We start from the raw sequence: 16,865 nt of genomic DNA, 5'->3' as shown, positions 1-16,865 counted from the left end.
CCCTCTTGTCAGCGACAGGGGGTTACTCTGTGATGTGCAAAACATCTTTTATTGCCATAATCATAAATCGAATGGATTTTGCCAATTTTGGCTGTAACTTTGCATCATCGTAATCGACACTGGAGTCAGAATCCGTGTCGGTATCTGTGTCAACAAACTGGGATAGTGGGCGCTTATGAGACCCTGACAGTCCCTGCAACATAGGATCAGGCATGGGTTGAGACCCTGACTGTCCCAAAGCTTCTGCCTTGTCTAATCTTTTGTGCAATGAGTTTACACTAGCATTTAAAACATTCCACATATCCATCCAATCAGCTGTCGGCAGAGAAACCACATTCATTTGCTCCCGCTCCTCTCTAATATAGCCTTCTTCCTCAGACATGTCGACACACGTGTACCGACACACCACACACACAGGGAATGCTTTTTCTGAAAACAGTTTCCCCACAAGGCCCTTTGGAGAGACAGAGAGGGAGTATGCCAGCACACACCCCAGCGCTATATAACCCAGGAATAAAACAGTAACTTAATGTTTGCCCAGTAGTGCTGCTGTATGTAATTTGCGAATTATGTGCCCCCCCCCCCCCTCTTTTCAACCCTCTTGTCTAACGTGGTATAAGCAGGGTAGAGTCCGGGGAGCTTCCTCTCAGCGGTGCTGTGGAGAAAAAATGGCGCTGGTGAGTGCTGAGGGAGAAGCCCCGCCCCCTCGGAGGTGGGCTTCTGTCCCGCTTAAACTGTAAAATTGGTGGGGGCTCATACATTTATACAGTGCCCAGCTGTATATATGTTATATTTTTGCGAAAGAGGTTTATATTGCTGCCCAGGGCGCCCCCCCTGCGCCCTGCACCCTTACAGTGACCGGAGTATGTGAGGTGTATGGGAGCAAAGGCACACAGCTGCAGTGCTGTGCGTTACCTCAGTGAAGATCATGAAGTCTTCTGCCGCCTCTGAAGTCTTCTTTTCTTCTCATACTCACCCGGCTTCTATCTTCCGGCTCTGCGAGGGGGACGGCGGCGTGGCTCTGGGACGGACGGCGAGGGTGAGATCCTGCGTACCAATCCCTCTGGAGCTAATGGTGTCCAGTAGCCTAAGAAGCAGGACCTTGCAACTCAGAGAGTAGGGCTGCTTCTCTCCCCTCAGTCCCTCGATGAGGGAGTCTGTTGCCAGCAGTGCTCCCTGAAAATTAAAAACCTAACAAAATACTTTCTGTCAGAAAGCTCAGGAGAGCTCCTGAAAAGCACCCAGTCTCCACTGGGCACAGTATCAAACTGAGGTCTGGAGGAGGGGCATAGAGGGAGGAGCCAGTGCACACCCAGAACTAAAGTCTTTCTTAAAGTGCCCATGTCTCCTGCGGAGCCCGTCTATCCCCATGGTCCTTACGGAGTCCCCAGCATCCTCTAGGACGTTAGAGAAAATAGGATTTTAATACCTACTGGTAAATCCTTTTCTCTTATTCCGTAGAGGATGCTGGGCACCCGTCCCAGTGCGTACTGTGTCTGCAGTTATTAAATGGCCCTTAACTCCAGAACATTTATGTGGAGACAACTTTCCTGACTTGACCATCTTCCTTGGATGTTTTCCCCCTGTGTGACTGCTCCCCAGCCTCGGAGGGTTGCATCCGTGGTCCCTAGGATCCCGTCCTGGATCCCAAACCATCGCCCCTCTAGGTGGTGAGAACTGTGCAGCCACCAATGGAGTGAGATTCTGGTCTTGGAAGACAGGATTATCCTCCGGTGCATGTGTAGGTGGGATCCGGACCACTTGTCCAACAGGTCCCACTGGAACACTCTGGCATGGAGCCTGCCAAACTGAATGGCATCGTAGGCCGCAACCATCTTCCCCAGCAACAGAATGCATTGATGGATTAACACTCTTGCTGGTTTCAGAATTTGTTTGACCAGACTCTGGATCTCCAGAGCCATTCCACTAGAAGAAAACCTCTTCTGTGTCCAGTATCACTCCCAAAAACAACAACCGCGTCATTAGGACCAACTGCGATTTTGGCAAGTTTAGGAGCCAACCATGTTGTTAAAGAACTGTCAGGGAGAGTAGATGTTTTGCACCAACTGGTACCGGGATCGCGTCCTTTATCAGGAGATCATCCAAGTACGGGATAATTGTGACTCCTTGCTTGCGAAGGAGAACCATCATTTCCGCCATCACCCTGGTGAAAATCCTCGGAGCCGTGGAAAGACCAAACGGCAACGTCTGAAATTGGTAATGACAATCCTGAATTGCAAACCTCAGGTAGCTTGATGCAGTGGCTAAATGGGAACATGTAAGTAGGCATCCTTTATGTCTACCAAAACCATGAAATCTCCTTTATCCCCCGGACTGGAGATCACTACCCTGAGAGATTCCATCTTGAAATTGAATTTCTTTAGGTAGAAATTAAGGGATTTCAGATTTAAGACTGGTCTGACTGAGCCGTCCGGCTTCGGGACCACGAAGAGGCTTGAATAAAAACCTTCTCCCTGCTGACTAAGGCTGATTTGAACAATTGGTGAGGGGGAACTTCTTGAAACCCCAGTTTGTACCCTTGGGACACTATTTGTAAAACCCACGAGTCCAGGTCCGAATGAATCCAGAACTGACTGAAGAGTTTTAGACGTGCCCCCCAGTGGCGGAACTAGCGAGCAGTGGGCCCATGTGCGACAAAATGGCTTGGGCCCCCCCCCCCCATCCCATCCCATCCAAGTCCACCCCCTCACCCCTGGAGAGGATCTGGTGAGGGGGGCCTGCTCAGGGAAGTGGATACCTAGCAACAGTGCCGTAACTAGACATTTTAGCAGTGTGTGCAAGAAACGGCATTGGAGCCCCACCCCTGCATGCAAAACAGGGGCAGCAAAAAAACATAGTGGCGTGGCTTCGTGGTTAAGGGGTGTGGCCACAAAATAATACCAATTCATAAAACGGTGCACAGTAGTCTCCATTATTCAAATTACGCCGCACAGTAGCACCACTACACCAGGTAGAGACCCTTTTACACCTTACGGCGGACAGATTCCTCTTTTTACACATTACAGCAGACAGCGTCCTCTTTTTACACATTACAGCAGACAGCGTCCCCTTTTTACACATTACGGCAGACAGCATCCCCCTTTTTTACACAACGGCAGACAGCGTGCCCTTGTTACACATAGCGGCAGACAGCGTACATTTTTTTCACATAACGGCAGACAGCCTGCCCTTGTTAAACATAGCGGCAGACAGCGTACACTTTTTTCACATAACAGCAGTCAGCCTGCCCTTGTTACACATAATGGCAGACATCGTACACTTTTTACACATTACAGCAGACAGCTTGCCCTTGTTACACATTACAGCAGACAGCTTGCCCTTGTTACACATTATGGCAGACAGCGTGCCCTTGTTACACATTACGGCAGACAGCATCTCCCTTGTTACACATTACGGCAGGCAGATTCCCCCTTGTTACACATTGCGGCAAGCAGATTCCCCCTTTTTACACATTGCGGCAAGCAGCTTCCCCCTTTTTACACATTGCGGCAGGCAGATTCCCCCTTTTTACACATTGCGGCAGGCAGTCCCCCTTTTTACACATAGCTGCAGGCAGATTCCCCCTTTTTACACATAGCGGCAGGCAGATTCCCCCTTTTTACACATTGCGGCAGGCAGTCCCCCTTTTTACACATAGCTGCAGGCAGATTCCCCCTTTTAACACATAGCTGCAGGCAGATTCCCCCCTTTTACACATAGCTGCAGGCAGATTCCCCCTTTTTACACAAAAAGCGGCAGGCAGATTCCCCCTTTTTACACATAGCGGCAGGCAGATTCCCCCTTTTTACACATAGCGGCAGGCAGATTCCCCCTTTTTACACATAGCGGCAGGCAGTCCCAAGAAAGAAAGAGAAGAAAGAAAGAAAGAAAGAAAGAAAGAAAGAAAGAAAGAAAGAAAGAAAGAAAGAAAGAAAGAAAGAAAGAAGAATTATACTTACCCTCTCCGCTGGCTCAGGCTCCTCGTGCAGCTTGACGATTCCCGGGCAGTAGAGAAGGAGGAGAAGGGAGGTGGAGGAGGAAGCCGCAGCAGCGCTGTGTTATTGGTGGAGGCGCTGCTGCTGCTGCCCCTCTGCTTCACTATAGGCTGTTCTCGGAAGACAGCCTATAGTGAAGCAGAGGGGCAGCAGCAGCAGCGCCTCCACCAGTAACAAAGCGCTGCTGCGGCTCCTTCCTTCACCTCCCTCCTCCTCCTCCTCCCCCCCGTGCCGCTGCTCCTCTCATCTCCAAGCGACCCTCCTCCCTCTTCGTGTGTTACAGAGGCGGCAGCGTGTCTGGTGCTGCGGCTGCTGCCCGTAGTGCCCTGGCCTGATCTGTTCGTTACGACGGGCGGGCGGCGGGAGTCGCAGGACGCAGACCCGACGGGAGCGCTGGTGTGCGGCTGCGGCATGATACAATGAGTCATTGTGACTCATTGTAATGCCGGCGGCTGTGGGCCCTTGAGTGCGGCGGGGCCCCAGTGCAATGCACTGCCTGCCCTGCCAGTAGTTCCGCCCCTGGTGCCCCCCACTGGTGTGGGCTCCTGCAAGAGAGCCCCAGCGTCATGCAGTGGATTTGGCAGAAGCAGAGGACTCTGCTCCTGCGATCTTGAAGAGGCTTCTTGGAGTCAGCATCAGCATTCCCTTGGTGAATCCACAATGCCCTCCTATCCGAGACTGCCATGAAATTGGCCAGTGAGCACTTGTGCCCGGTGTAGGATTTTTAAATATGTGTAGTTTACTGTATGCAAGGGTTTAAAACCTTTTAGGAACTGAGATCTAAGGTGTATTACATGTAGTTTAAAAAAAACAAAAAAGGTTTATTTTATGGCAGTAGTTTCCAAACTGGGGTTCTTGCACTGGTAGCATAGTTTGGTGGTCCAGGACCAATTAAAATTATTTATACTTTATTAAATTGGCAAAACCATTCCCTCACAACATAACTGAACCTGAGGATGACATGCTATAAACACAATTTACTTAATTTTATATTTTTTTCTGAATTTCTCAATAAAGAAAACTTTGGCCTAGGGGTGCCGTGAAACAAATTTTGATACTATTTATTTATATAGTGCTCTTTCTCCAACAGGACTCAAGGCGCTTGAGATATGGCTTCTGGAACTGAACACAGGATTCTAAATGTGGCTGTACCAAGGACCTATACAGTGGCATTACAGGTTGAGTATCCCTTATCCAAAATGCTTGGGACCAGAGGAATTTTGAATATCGGATTTTTCTGTATTTTGGAATAATTGCATATCATAACGAGATATTATGGTGATGGGACCTAAATCTAAGCACAGAATGCATTTATGTTTCATATATACCATATACACACAGCCTGAAGGTCATTTTAGCCAATATTTTTTATAACTTTGTGCATTAAACAAAGTGTGTGTACATTCACAGAATTCATTTATGTGTCATATACACCTTATACACACAGTCTGAAGTTCATTTAATACAATATTTTTAATAACTTTGAGTATTAAACAAAGTTTGTGTACACTGAGCCATCAAAAAACAAAGGTTTCACTATCTCAGTCTCACTCAAAAAAGTCCGTATTTCGGAATATTCCGTATTTCGGAATATTTGGATATGGGATACTCAACCTGTATTACTTTTTTCTGCTACTGGTTCTTTACCTATGCAAACAAGCATCTGACTTGCCTTTCCTATTGCTTTGTTACATTGCTCACCTGAAATAGTAATACTTAGATAGCTTTCCTCTTGCCATTATAATGCCCTTAATATTATAGTTAGCCTTTGTATTTTTGAGACGTGTATGATTTTGCATTTTTTGGCATTAAATGTTGCCATGTTCTTGACCATTCCTCTAGTGCAGGGGCGGAACTGCCAGAGACAACGGAGTCAGTTGCCGCCGGGCTCCAGCCCTAAAGGGGCTTCCTCCATTGCCCTCCGGCTGTTACGTGCCCTTCCTACTAAATAGACAAAGGCGCTACCAGCAGGGTCTCGCAGTTTGTACATTCCATGCCGTAACACCCTTCTTTCCACCTTTTTAAAGACCCAGCCCAGCAGCCTCGCCGCTGCCACCACCGCTAGCTGCAGCACTGCCAGCGGTGGGGTGCCCCTGCTTCTTCTCACACCACAGATAGCTGGGCAGCACTGCAACTGCCTGCCTGATTGCTCCGCCCCCTTCCGGCTCCCAAGCACCTCTGCTGCCCAGTGATCCAGGAGCCTGCTGCTAGGAAGAAGTGGCCGAGCTTCAGCAAGCGAGTCTGGACACTGGCGGAGGAAGCCATGATAACCAGATAATGGGGAGTGGAGAGCCAGTTCCAAGGTAATACTTTATACAGCTGGTTGAGATCCTGGTCGGTGGATATGGATTTCAAGAAAACCCTGGAGGTGCTTCCTTTCAAGGGAGACACTCTCTTTGGAGAAGACCTCAATAAGATTGTAGCTGATCTGGCTACTGCTAAAACAGCTTGCCTACCTTGTATGACTCCTACCACGCAGAAGGCTAAAAGTACTTTCCCTTGGCCCTTTCATCCTCAAGGTAAAGCGTACCCAAGGTCAGGCATACCCAAAGCAAGCTCATGCTTCCAGACCTGACAAGCCCAGACTGAAGCAAGCCTGGGCTGCCCATCAGCCTGCTTCCAAAACGGACAAGCCTGCCGCATGACGGTGCAGGCCTCCCTCTGGGGGATCCCAGGGTGGGGGGCCCGACTTCTAGGTTTGGCATAATTCTAAGCTAGAGAATTCTGTTTGGAGCTCACCTTGTACTTTGTGAAGAAATAATCAGCATTGTGGCTGAGCAGATACATGTAGTGTGTGGCTGCAAACTGCATGGATCTGCTGCGTTGTAATGCTGATACTTTTTTTTTCAAAGTACCAATAGCTTCATATAATGTTCACAATTTTTATGCAGGATCAAATAGCTCAATAGGTAGGGTGTTTGATTAGAATTCAAGAGGTTATAGGTTTGAATCCTGGGTATGGTAGTTATAGGTTTGAATCCTGGGTATGGTATAGTTGTTCTGACTGCCGGCATCCTATCACCTGGGATATCATACTAAATAAATGGAGTTGATCAATTTTTTTTATTTTTTTTTTAAACTAGGGACAATTTCCAGATACTTTTCTTTATAACTGAGATTGCCCCCTGGAACTTCACATCAGTTGACAACTATGCATGAGTGGGCAGTGCTTGCTCTGGATCTGCCCACCCATTTATGTGCCGTCATAAAAGAAAGCACAACTGACAGTTATCCTGGGCGTACACTACACAATTATCTGTCAGGCTATCTATCCAGTCTGGATGGATGGAATGAAAATCTGGTAATGTATAGGAGCAAATGTCAATTAACCATTTGCTCCCAAACACTAGAAAAGTGGTCAAAAATGGTCATTACACAAATTGGTTAAACCCAAAATTTAACCAATTTGTTTAGGGGACCATTTTTGTCCATTTTCTAGTGTTTGAGAGTAAATCGTTGATGGTCATTTGCTCACATAGATAACCGGATTTCTATTCCAACCAGCCAGTGTTGGAGATATGGTCTGCCAGATTACATAATGCATACCAGAGCCATAACTAGACTTTTTGGTGCCCTGTGACAGATAATTATATGCGCCCCCCCCCCTCCACTATTTTTGCAATATGGACAAAAGGCGCATGCCTTGTGGGGAAGGGGCATAACAAGATTGGTCTCAGAGAAAGCACATGAGATATGAAGATATATCTAGTATACTTGACACTCAATGGTTTGTGGTATTGCCGGGGTGCCCTCCTTAAATGCATATACAGTCACACATGGCGTGTTTGTGCAAATGGCATATCAGCAGTCAGCACTAACTGGTGACATGCCATTTGTACAAGTAAGCCATGTGTGACTAATATATAAACATACTTTATTAAATAACACCTCAAACTATCATACCCAGGATTCAAACCTATAACCTGTTGAATTCTAATCAAATACCCTACCCATTGAGCTACTTGATCCTGCATCTATTCTAACCTCCAAAAACAGATTCAGTTGCATTTTCCAGCGTGTTTTGTTTGCGCCTTTGCAAATGTCTTACATCGACAAACTTATTTAGTACTATTTTGCAAATAGGGTTACATTGTCGCAACATTGTGTTCCCTAATTGCTTGATTTTTTTAAATGCAACAATTGATAAAGACACCTGATAATTGCTCTGTGGAGTCTTATTTTGTGTCTACTTCTTATCTACATTTAATTCCCTACCTCTAATCAAGGCATTTTTAAATGCTGGGGGCTGCCAGGACGTGAGGCCTACCTAGACTTTAGATCTGAATTTGAAAGTACTTGTGAACTAACTTAATTTCCTACTTCTAAATTCATTCCTAAATTCACTACTTACATGAATCCTGTAGTTGGGCATTTTGAGCCTTCAATTGTGGGCATTGTTTTGTGTCCAGACCAGCAGCTGGTGGTGTGCATTTGCTGGAAAGGCATCGAAGACCTCCGATATGCTGCATCTCCTGATGTGTGTCTCCCTCAAGTGGCTGTCAGCAAATGCATGCTAGACACCCCATTCCAAGCTGATTGTGACATCACGGAACATGCATCATAGAACAGGCATGCTAGAATATGGGTCTTCAACCTGCGACCCTCCAGCTGCTGTGGAACTACATATACCAGCATGCCCTGCCTCAGTTTTAGCATACCTTAATAGCAAAACTGTGGCAGGGCATGCTGGGATGTGTAGTTTCACAGCAGCTGGAGGGCCACAGGATGAAGACCCATGTGCTAGAGCCAAGCCGCAGGTACATTGAATGCTAGCAAGCTGAATGTTTAAATCCTTTTTGTTCCGCAGCATTCCAATGCGGAAGATTCCATGGAACCAGAGATTATTCCATTGAGAAGGACATGCTGCCTGGATGACTGCACTGTGCAAATTAAATCACGGAGCCAGTTGGCTTGTGGGTGGCTCTGGTGACTGGGTGGTTGGGTGGGCGGTGTGTCGGAGGTGGAGCACATGCAAATGAATGTGTATCATCCAGCTAGTGAGAGTGAAAACTCATGCAGGAGTGTGCCTGCTTGTCAGTGGGTTATGCACCTTGAGAGGCGTCAAATCTACATGGAGCAGCTGGAGGGGACAAGAGCAGGTTTGCAAAATATAGATAGAAGAGCATATATGCTGGCGCATTCTCCATGATTGTGTCAGCTTATGTTTTGGTGCACTGCACTTTCCTTCACTAAGTTTTAGCCATTTTGGTTAAACGCAAGTGTAGTTGCTTCTCGCACTTTTGGCTGTGATCTTGTATCGTGGTTGAAGAGTCTGCTGGAGGGATTGTTTTCTTCATTGGCGAGAGACTGAAGATATTCCAGGATGGAAGGCTTGGGAACACTATCCGTTTTTCAGTTGTGGAAGAGTTGAAAGACCGGATTGGACTACATTCTATAGTAAAGGATATCTTTGTATTTATTAATCCTCCATTTATATGTGTCTGTCTTTCAATAAAGCTTCGGGCTTGTGATACCCTCACCCTCTTACACTCCACACACATAGCCTTATTAACTGTTGTATTATTGTATAGTTTAAATGTATAGTGCAGTTCATGATTTATAGTGTAGGCTGGCCTGTGCTGTAGTTCTTGAACTGTACTATACCGACAGCATTTGTATTGTGTTTTATCTGTGCTGCAACACAGTACTTATGTGTGTAATGTTTATGTATGTTTTTTTGCTTCTTTATGTCAATAAAGACTGCTTTTTCAATCCAATATCTGAAAACAATCAATGTTTATCTTTGATGGCAATAGAAGTGGTATGATATTTGCTGCTTTTGAAAGGCAATATCTGATATGTCCCCTATCTGGGAACCATATATTAAATGGCTTTTCAGAAAAGGAAGATGGTAGAAGAGCTTTCAGTTCTTGTTGGACCGATGCACATTTCCTATTCTAGCCTCCAAAAACAGATTCAGTTGCATTTTCCAGCGTGTTTTAAATGCGCCTTTGCAAATGTCTTACATCGACAAACTTATTTAGTACTATTTTGCAAATAGGGTTACATTGTTGCAACATTGTGTTCCCTAATTGCTTGATTTTTTAAATGCAACAATTGATAAAGACACCTGATAACTGCTCTGTGGAGTCTTATTTTGCGTCTACTTCTTATCTCCATTTAATTCCCTACCTCTAATCAAGGCATTTTTAAGTGCTGGGGGCTGCCAGGACGTGAGGCCTACCTAGACTTTAGATCTGAATTTGAATGTACTTGTGAACTAACTTAATTTCCTACTTCTAAATTCATTCCTAAATTCACTACTTACATGAATCCTGTAGTTGGGCATTTTGGGACTTCGATTGTGGGCATTGTTTTGTGTCCAGACCAGCAGCAGGTGGTGTGCATTTGCTGGAAAGGCATCGAAGACCTCCGATATGCTGCATCTCCTGATGTGTGTCTCCCTCAAGTGGCTGTCAGCAAATGCCTGCTAGACACCCCATTCCAAGCTGATTGTGACATCACGGTACATGCATCATAGAACAGGCATGCTAGAACATGGGTCTTCAACCTGCGACCCTCCAGCTGCTGTGGAACTACACATCCCAGCATGCCCTGCCTCAGTTTTAGCATACCTTAATAGCAAAACTGTGGCAGGGCATGCTGGGATGTGTAGTTTCACAGCAGCTGGAGGGCCACAGGATGAAGACCCATGTGCTAGAGCCAAGCCGCAGGTACATTGAATGCTAGCAAGCTGAATATTTAAATCATTTTTGTTCCGCAGCATTCCAATGTGGAAGATTCCATGGAACCAGAGATCCTTCCATTGAGAAGGACATGCTGCCTGGATGACTACACTGTGCAAATTAAATCACGGAGCCAGTTGGCTTGTGGGTGGCTCTGGTCACTTTGTGGTTGGGTGGGTGGTGTGTCGGAGGTGGAGCACATGCAAATGATTGTGTATCATCCAGCTAGTGAGAGAGAAAACTCATGCAGGAGTGTGCCTGCTTGTCAGTGGGTTATGCACCTTTCCAGACGTCAAATCTACATGGAGCAGCTGGAGAGGACAAGAGCAGGTTTGCAAAATATAGACAGAAGAGCTCTCCAGCCTAGTTTGCTGTCTGTTTCCACTTTTCTTTTCTTGAGCCGCTCCCTTCTATGCCCTTGCGCACTATCCTGACTTCTCCCGTCTGCTTACTTTGTGCCTTCCAATGCACAATGCAAACTACAGGTAGTGCTGCAGGGCCCACACCCTTTTACTTGCCTTACAGAGCAGCTCTGGAGCTGTTACAGTGCCCAGCTGCTGCAAGAAATCAGCTTGAATGCTTCAGGGGCTGGGGCATAGCCAACATGAGCCCCACACCGAAGGAGGGTGGAGGTGTTTAATGCGAACTAGAGGTCATCCAAGCGCCGCAAAAGGCCGCCATGCCCTGCACGCCCCTTTTCTCTTTTCATATGCAGACGAGGGTTAAAGCCAACTTTGACCCACTGCTTGGATGGCATTACCATATGCAAATCAATCTGCTGCAGGCCTTCCCCCAGGAATGCTTGCACTAGTTGTTGCATTTGGTTTGTTGTTTGGGGGTGCTTCAGTATTAGGCAGCCTTCTGCCCTCCAATGTTCATCTGAAAATATGTGTTCTCCCTGCAGTTGTTGTCCCCAGATGAGAGTTCCCTTGTGCTGCCTCAGTTGAATCTCCTTTACTTGACAGAGATGTGCCTGAGCAGCGGCCCTCTCCAGCCCTATCCCAAATCATACTTATCTTGCATAGGAGATACCATGGTCATGAAGATTGTTTTCCCAGGGTGAGGTTCATTCATTGCATTCTGGGTATGCTGACCCCTGTGATTTCCCCAAATGTGGGAAACTTGACTGCATTATTTGTAGTAGTGGGGGACTGTGTTTGTGCTTTCCTCTGGTCAGCTCTGGTAAAAGTCAGATTTCTTTGTCTCATTTCTTCCTCTAGCCTTGTTCTTCTTTCGAGAGTTCCCTTGTGCTGCCTCAGTTGGATCTCCTTCACTTGACAGGGGGGTGCCCGAGCAGCGACCCTCCCCAGCTCTAGCCCAACTCCTACTTACCTGCCAGGTGAGATACTATGATCATGTAGGTGCTTCTCCCAGGGCAAGGCTCACCCATTGCACTCTGGGTGTGCTGCTCCTGCGATTTCCCCAAATGTGGGACACTTGACTGCATAATTTGTGTTTCCCCTGGTCGGCTCTCGTATAATTCAGATCTCTTTGTCTCAGGTCTCTCTCCAGCCTAGTTTGCTGTCTGTTTCCACTTCTCTTTTCTTGAGCCGCTCCCTTCTATGCCCTTGCGCACTATTCTGACCTCTCCTGTCTGCTTACTTTGTGCCTTCCAACGCACAATGCAAACTACAGGTAGTGCTGCAGGGCCCACACCCTTTTACTTGCCTTACAGAGCAGCTCTGGAGCTGTTACAGTGCCCAGCTGCTGCAAGAAATCAGCTTGAATGCTTCAGGGGCTGGGGCATAGCCAACATGAGCCCCACACCGAAGGAGGGTGGAGATGTTTAATGCGAATTAGGGGTCATCCAAGCGCCGCAAAAGGCCGCCATGCCCTGCACATCCCTTTTTTCTTTTCATATGCAGACGAGGGTTGAAGCCAACTTTGACCCACTGCTTGGATGACATCACCATATGCAAATCCATCTGCTGCAGGCCTTCCCCAGGAATGCTTGCACTAGTTGTTGCATTTGGTTTGTTGTTTGGGGGTGCTTCAGTATTAGGCAGCCTTCTGCCCTCCCATGTTCATCTGAAAATATGTGTTCTCCCTGCAGTTGTTGTCCCCAGATGAGAGTTCCCTTGTGCTGCCTCAGTTGAATCGCCTTTGTCAGATTGTGTTTGGTCTGTGTCCCCGGAGGGGGCGCTAGTGGGTCAGTGGAGGTAGGAGGAAAGAGACGAGGAGGTTGTATCACGTTCTTGCGCATGAGCGCAATGGTATTTTATTTAGCAGATAAGTTTAAACAGAAATGCAGCAGAAATAATAAATCAGATGAGAAAAGTCAAACACTTGGAATGATAACAAATAGTCTATGGTAATGGATGATAGGTGACTTGAGAAATCATATCCGGAAATATAAAACAACAGAATGAATGTCAATGAAATGATTCTGGTTTAGAAACCAGAGCAGGGTTTTAAAACAGAGAACTAAGGCAGTAGATGGATATTGCAAACCTGAGCATAAGCAGGAGACCAACTCACAGTGCAGGTGATGAGGCACTGGCAGCAGCAAGCTGTGTCACAGGTGGAGGAATGAACACACCTGGAGTTTAGTCTTCAACTGCAGGCTGAAGCACACAAGGTGGTGATGAGTGTGAAGCCCAATGCAGGTTGCTGGTATTGCTGAGCCTTGAAGTTCCACGGGAGCAAAGCAGAATCACCAGGAGTATAAGTTCTTAGCAGAGAACCAGGAACTCAGGAGAAACAGGAGTCGATCCTTTCATGCAGGTTGTCAGAATGACACAAAGTCCAGGATGCCTGTGAGGTGAAACTGTAGCCTCCTATATACCCCATGGTGTGCAGGGATTGGATGGAGGAAAGGACAGTGGGTGCGGCCACGCACCGGATTGGCCGCAGCATACTAGCTGTTTGGAAACTGTCATGGCGGCGCCCACGCCGCGGCCCAGCGGGGACGCGGCGCGCACACGCCCGCTGGCTCAGGAGTGCCCCCAGGACCTTGACGATGTCCCATGGCAGGGGCACAGGCGACAGGCGACCGCAGGGAGCCAGGACGGAGCCCGCAGCGGCGGACGGATGCCAGTCTGGTAAGTCGATTCCTGACAGTACCCCCTCCTTTAGGGGTGGACACCGAACACCCACGTGGTTTGGAGGGATGAGTGCTGTGGAAGACACGGACCAACCTAGGAGCATGGACATCAGATGAATTCACCCAGCTTCTCTCCTCTGGGCCATAACCGAACCAATCGACCAGGTACTGGAGACGTCCATACCGGCAACGAGAGTCCAGAATCTTGTTGATCTCAAATTCCACGCCCCGCTGAGTTCGAACCTTGGGACCTGCTGGAAGAGTATTCTGAAAGCGGTTTAGGACTAGAGGTCTGAGGAGAGAAATGTGAAAGGCATTAGGAATACGAAGTGAAGGTGGTAATTTCAACTTGTAAGCCACTGGGTTGATGACACTCTCAATAGGGTATGGACCAATGAAGCGTGGTGCAAACTTCATGGATGGGACCCTGAGACGAAGGTTGCGGGTTGATAACCAAACCCTGTCCCCCGGTTTCAAATGGGGAACCGCACGTCTCTTGCGGTCGGCGTAGATCTTGTATCGACTGGAGGCTTTTTTGAGGGAAACATGAATTCTTTTCCAAATAGAGGAAAACTGAGTCAGAGCAGTAGTGGCAGCAGGAACATCCATGTGAGGGAGTTCTTGGAATTCAGGTACCCGGGGATGTTGCCCATAGACTGCAAAGAAAGGTGTCGTGTCTGTAGCAGTGTGGTAACGAAAGTTATGGGCAAACTCGGCCCATGGGAGCAGATTGAACCAATCATCCTGGGAGGATGTTACATATAGCCTTAGGAAAGTCTCAAGTTCTTGATTGACTCTCTCTGTCTGCCCGTTCGTCTGAGGATGGTATGATGACGAGAATTTCAATTTTATCTGCATGGCAGAACAGAGGGCCCTCCAAAACCTTGCTACAAACTGTACCCCCCGATCAGATATTATTTCGGAGGGTAAACCGTGTAAACGGAAGATCTCCTGTAGGAAGATCTGGGCAAGTTTCGGGGCTGAAGGGAGACCCTGGAGAGGAACGAAATGAGCCATCTTGGAAAATCTGTCCACTACAACCCAAATAGTGTTATGTCCCTGAGAAGGTGGAAGATCAGTGATAAAATCCATTGATAGGTGAGACCAAGGACGATTAGGGACAGATAAGGGTTGTAACTGACCTGCTGGAGACTGACGAGGAGTCTTGTGCTGCACACATTTAGGACAGGATGCCACGAAATCCTGGATGTCCACTTTCATCTTCGGCCACCAATATGACGCAGAAAGGAACTTGAATGTCTTCAGGACACCAGGATGACCAGTGAACTTGGATTGGTGGGCCCAAGCTAGCAACTTGGGACGGAGTTCTGGGGAAACAAAAGTCTTACCCGGAGGTGGAGCTGGAGAGACTTGAGAGGCAGCGAAAACCACGGGACTCAGGATGGAATGTGGCACAGAGTCAGATGTTCCCTCTTCCGATTCCATGGACCGGGATAATGCGTCGGCTTTCACATTCTGTGAACCTGGGCGGAAATGAAGCCTAAAATTAAAACGTGAGAAAAACATAGCCCACCTGGACTGGCGAGGGTTAAGGCACTGAGCTGCTTTTAGGTATAGCAGGTTTTTATGATCCGTGAAGATGTTAAACGGATGTTTAGCCCCTTCTAGGAGATATCTCCATTCCTCGAGAGCCAGTTTGATTGCCAGTAACTCTTGATCTCCCACGGAGTAGTTAGCTTCTGCGGGAAGAAACTTGCGAGAAAAGAATCCACAAGGGTGAACTTTCCCATCAGATCCCTTCTGGGAGAGAACAGCTCCAACCCCAACTGTAGAGGCATCTACCTCCAACTCGAACGGCCTGTTGACATCTGGCTGTGACAGCACTGGAGCAGACATAAAGGCTAGCTTGATCTTCCGGAAGGCTGCCAAGGCTTCTTCTGACCAGTTGGAATGATCTGCCCCTTTCCGAGTCAGGTTGGTAATAGGAGCGATGAGAGTGGAGAATCCTCGAATAAATTTTCTATAATAGTTGGCAAAACCCAGGAACCGCTGGATAGATTTGAGGGAGTTTGGAATGGACCAATTGGCAATGGCTTCCAATTTTGCCGGGTCCATCTGAAGATCCGATCCGGAAATTATATACCCCAGGAAGGGTATAGAGGGAACTTCGAAGGTACATTTAGATAATTTCCCGTAGAGACGGTTCTCACGAAGACGTCGGAGAACTTCACAGACTTGTAGGCGATGAGATGGAAGGTCTTGAGAAAAGATAAGAATATCATCTAAGTAAACAACAAGGTACTTATACAGGACATCACGAAAGATCTCGTTCACGAAGTGTTGGAATACCGCTGGAGCATTACTTAACCCAAATGGCATTACCAGGTATTCATAATGGCCATCTCGAGTGTTGAAGGCTGTCTTCCACTCGTCACCACTCCGGATTCTGATGAGATTATAGGCACCGCGGAGATCTAACTTGGTAAAGATGCGAGCCCCCTTAACTCTATCAAAAAGTTCGGTAATAAGTGGTAGAGGATAACTATTCTTGATGGTAATGTCATTGAGACCCCGATAGTCAATGCATGGACGTAGTCCACCATCCTTCTTTTTGACGAAGAAAAAACCTGCACCAGCGGGTGATGATGACGGACGGATGAATCCTTTCTGAAGATTCTCTCTGATGTAATTACTCATCGCCTCTGTTTCAGGAACAGACAAAGGGTAGGTGCGCCCCCTGGGTGGCTTCTTGCCAGGAAGGAGATCGATGGGACAATCCCATTCCCTATGGGGCGGCAGGATATCAGCAGCCTTTTCACAGAAGACGTCTGCGAAGTCTTGATAAGCTGCTGGGAGTGTTAGCTGTGACTTTACTTCGGTAGACTTGATGGGACACACTTGGGCTAAGCAGGAATGATGACAGTGTGAACTCCATGAGGTAAGCTGCAACGTTGTCCAGTCGAACTGTGGGTTATGTAGTTGAAGCCAAGGCATGCCCAAGACAATCTCCTGGGTGGCTTGAGGGATGACCAGGAACTTGATCACTTCTGAATGGAGAAATCCAACTCCCAGAACCACTGGGGTAGTTTGATGTGAAATGTTCCCTTTAGAGATTCTACTACCATCCACAGCAGTAATGTATACAGGATAAGAGAGTTCACAGGTAGACAAGCAAAATTT

At 47.3% G+C, this 16,865-nt stretch overlaps 2 non-coding genes across 2 annotated transcripts; both read left to right on the top strand.

The window, feature by feature from the left end:
• Positions 1–11,689: 11,689 nt before the first annotated feature.
• On the top strand, positions 11,690–11,853 carry LOC134950776 (U1 spliceosomal RNA). The gene has a single exon (XR_010183636.1). It is a non-coding gene; the product is annotated as a U1 spliceosomal RNA (small nuclear RNA).
• Positions 11,854–12,005: 152 nt separating this feature from the next.
• Positions 12,006–12,168, top strand: LOC134952594 (U1 spliceosomal RNA). The gene has a single exon (XR_010185084.1). It is a non-coding gene; the product is annotated as a U1 spliceosomal RNA (small nuclear RNA).
• The last annotated feature ends 4,697 nt before the right edge of the window (positions 12,169–16,865 follow it).

The sequence above is a fragment of the Pseudophryne corroboree genome, chromosome 8 (assembly GCF_028390025.1).
Source record: "Pseudophryne corroboree isolate aPseCor3 chromosome 8, aPseCor3.hap2, whole genome shotgun sequence".
In the NCBI taxonomy this organism is placed as follows: Eukaryota; Metazoa; Chordata; class Amphibia; order Anura; family Myobatrachidae; genus Pseudophryne; species Pseudophryne corroboree.
This window is presented reverse-complemented; position numbering and strand designations above follow the sequence as displayed.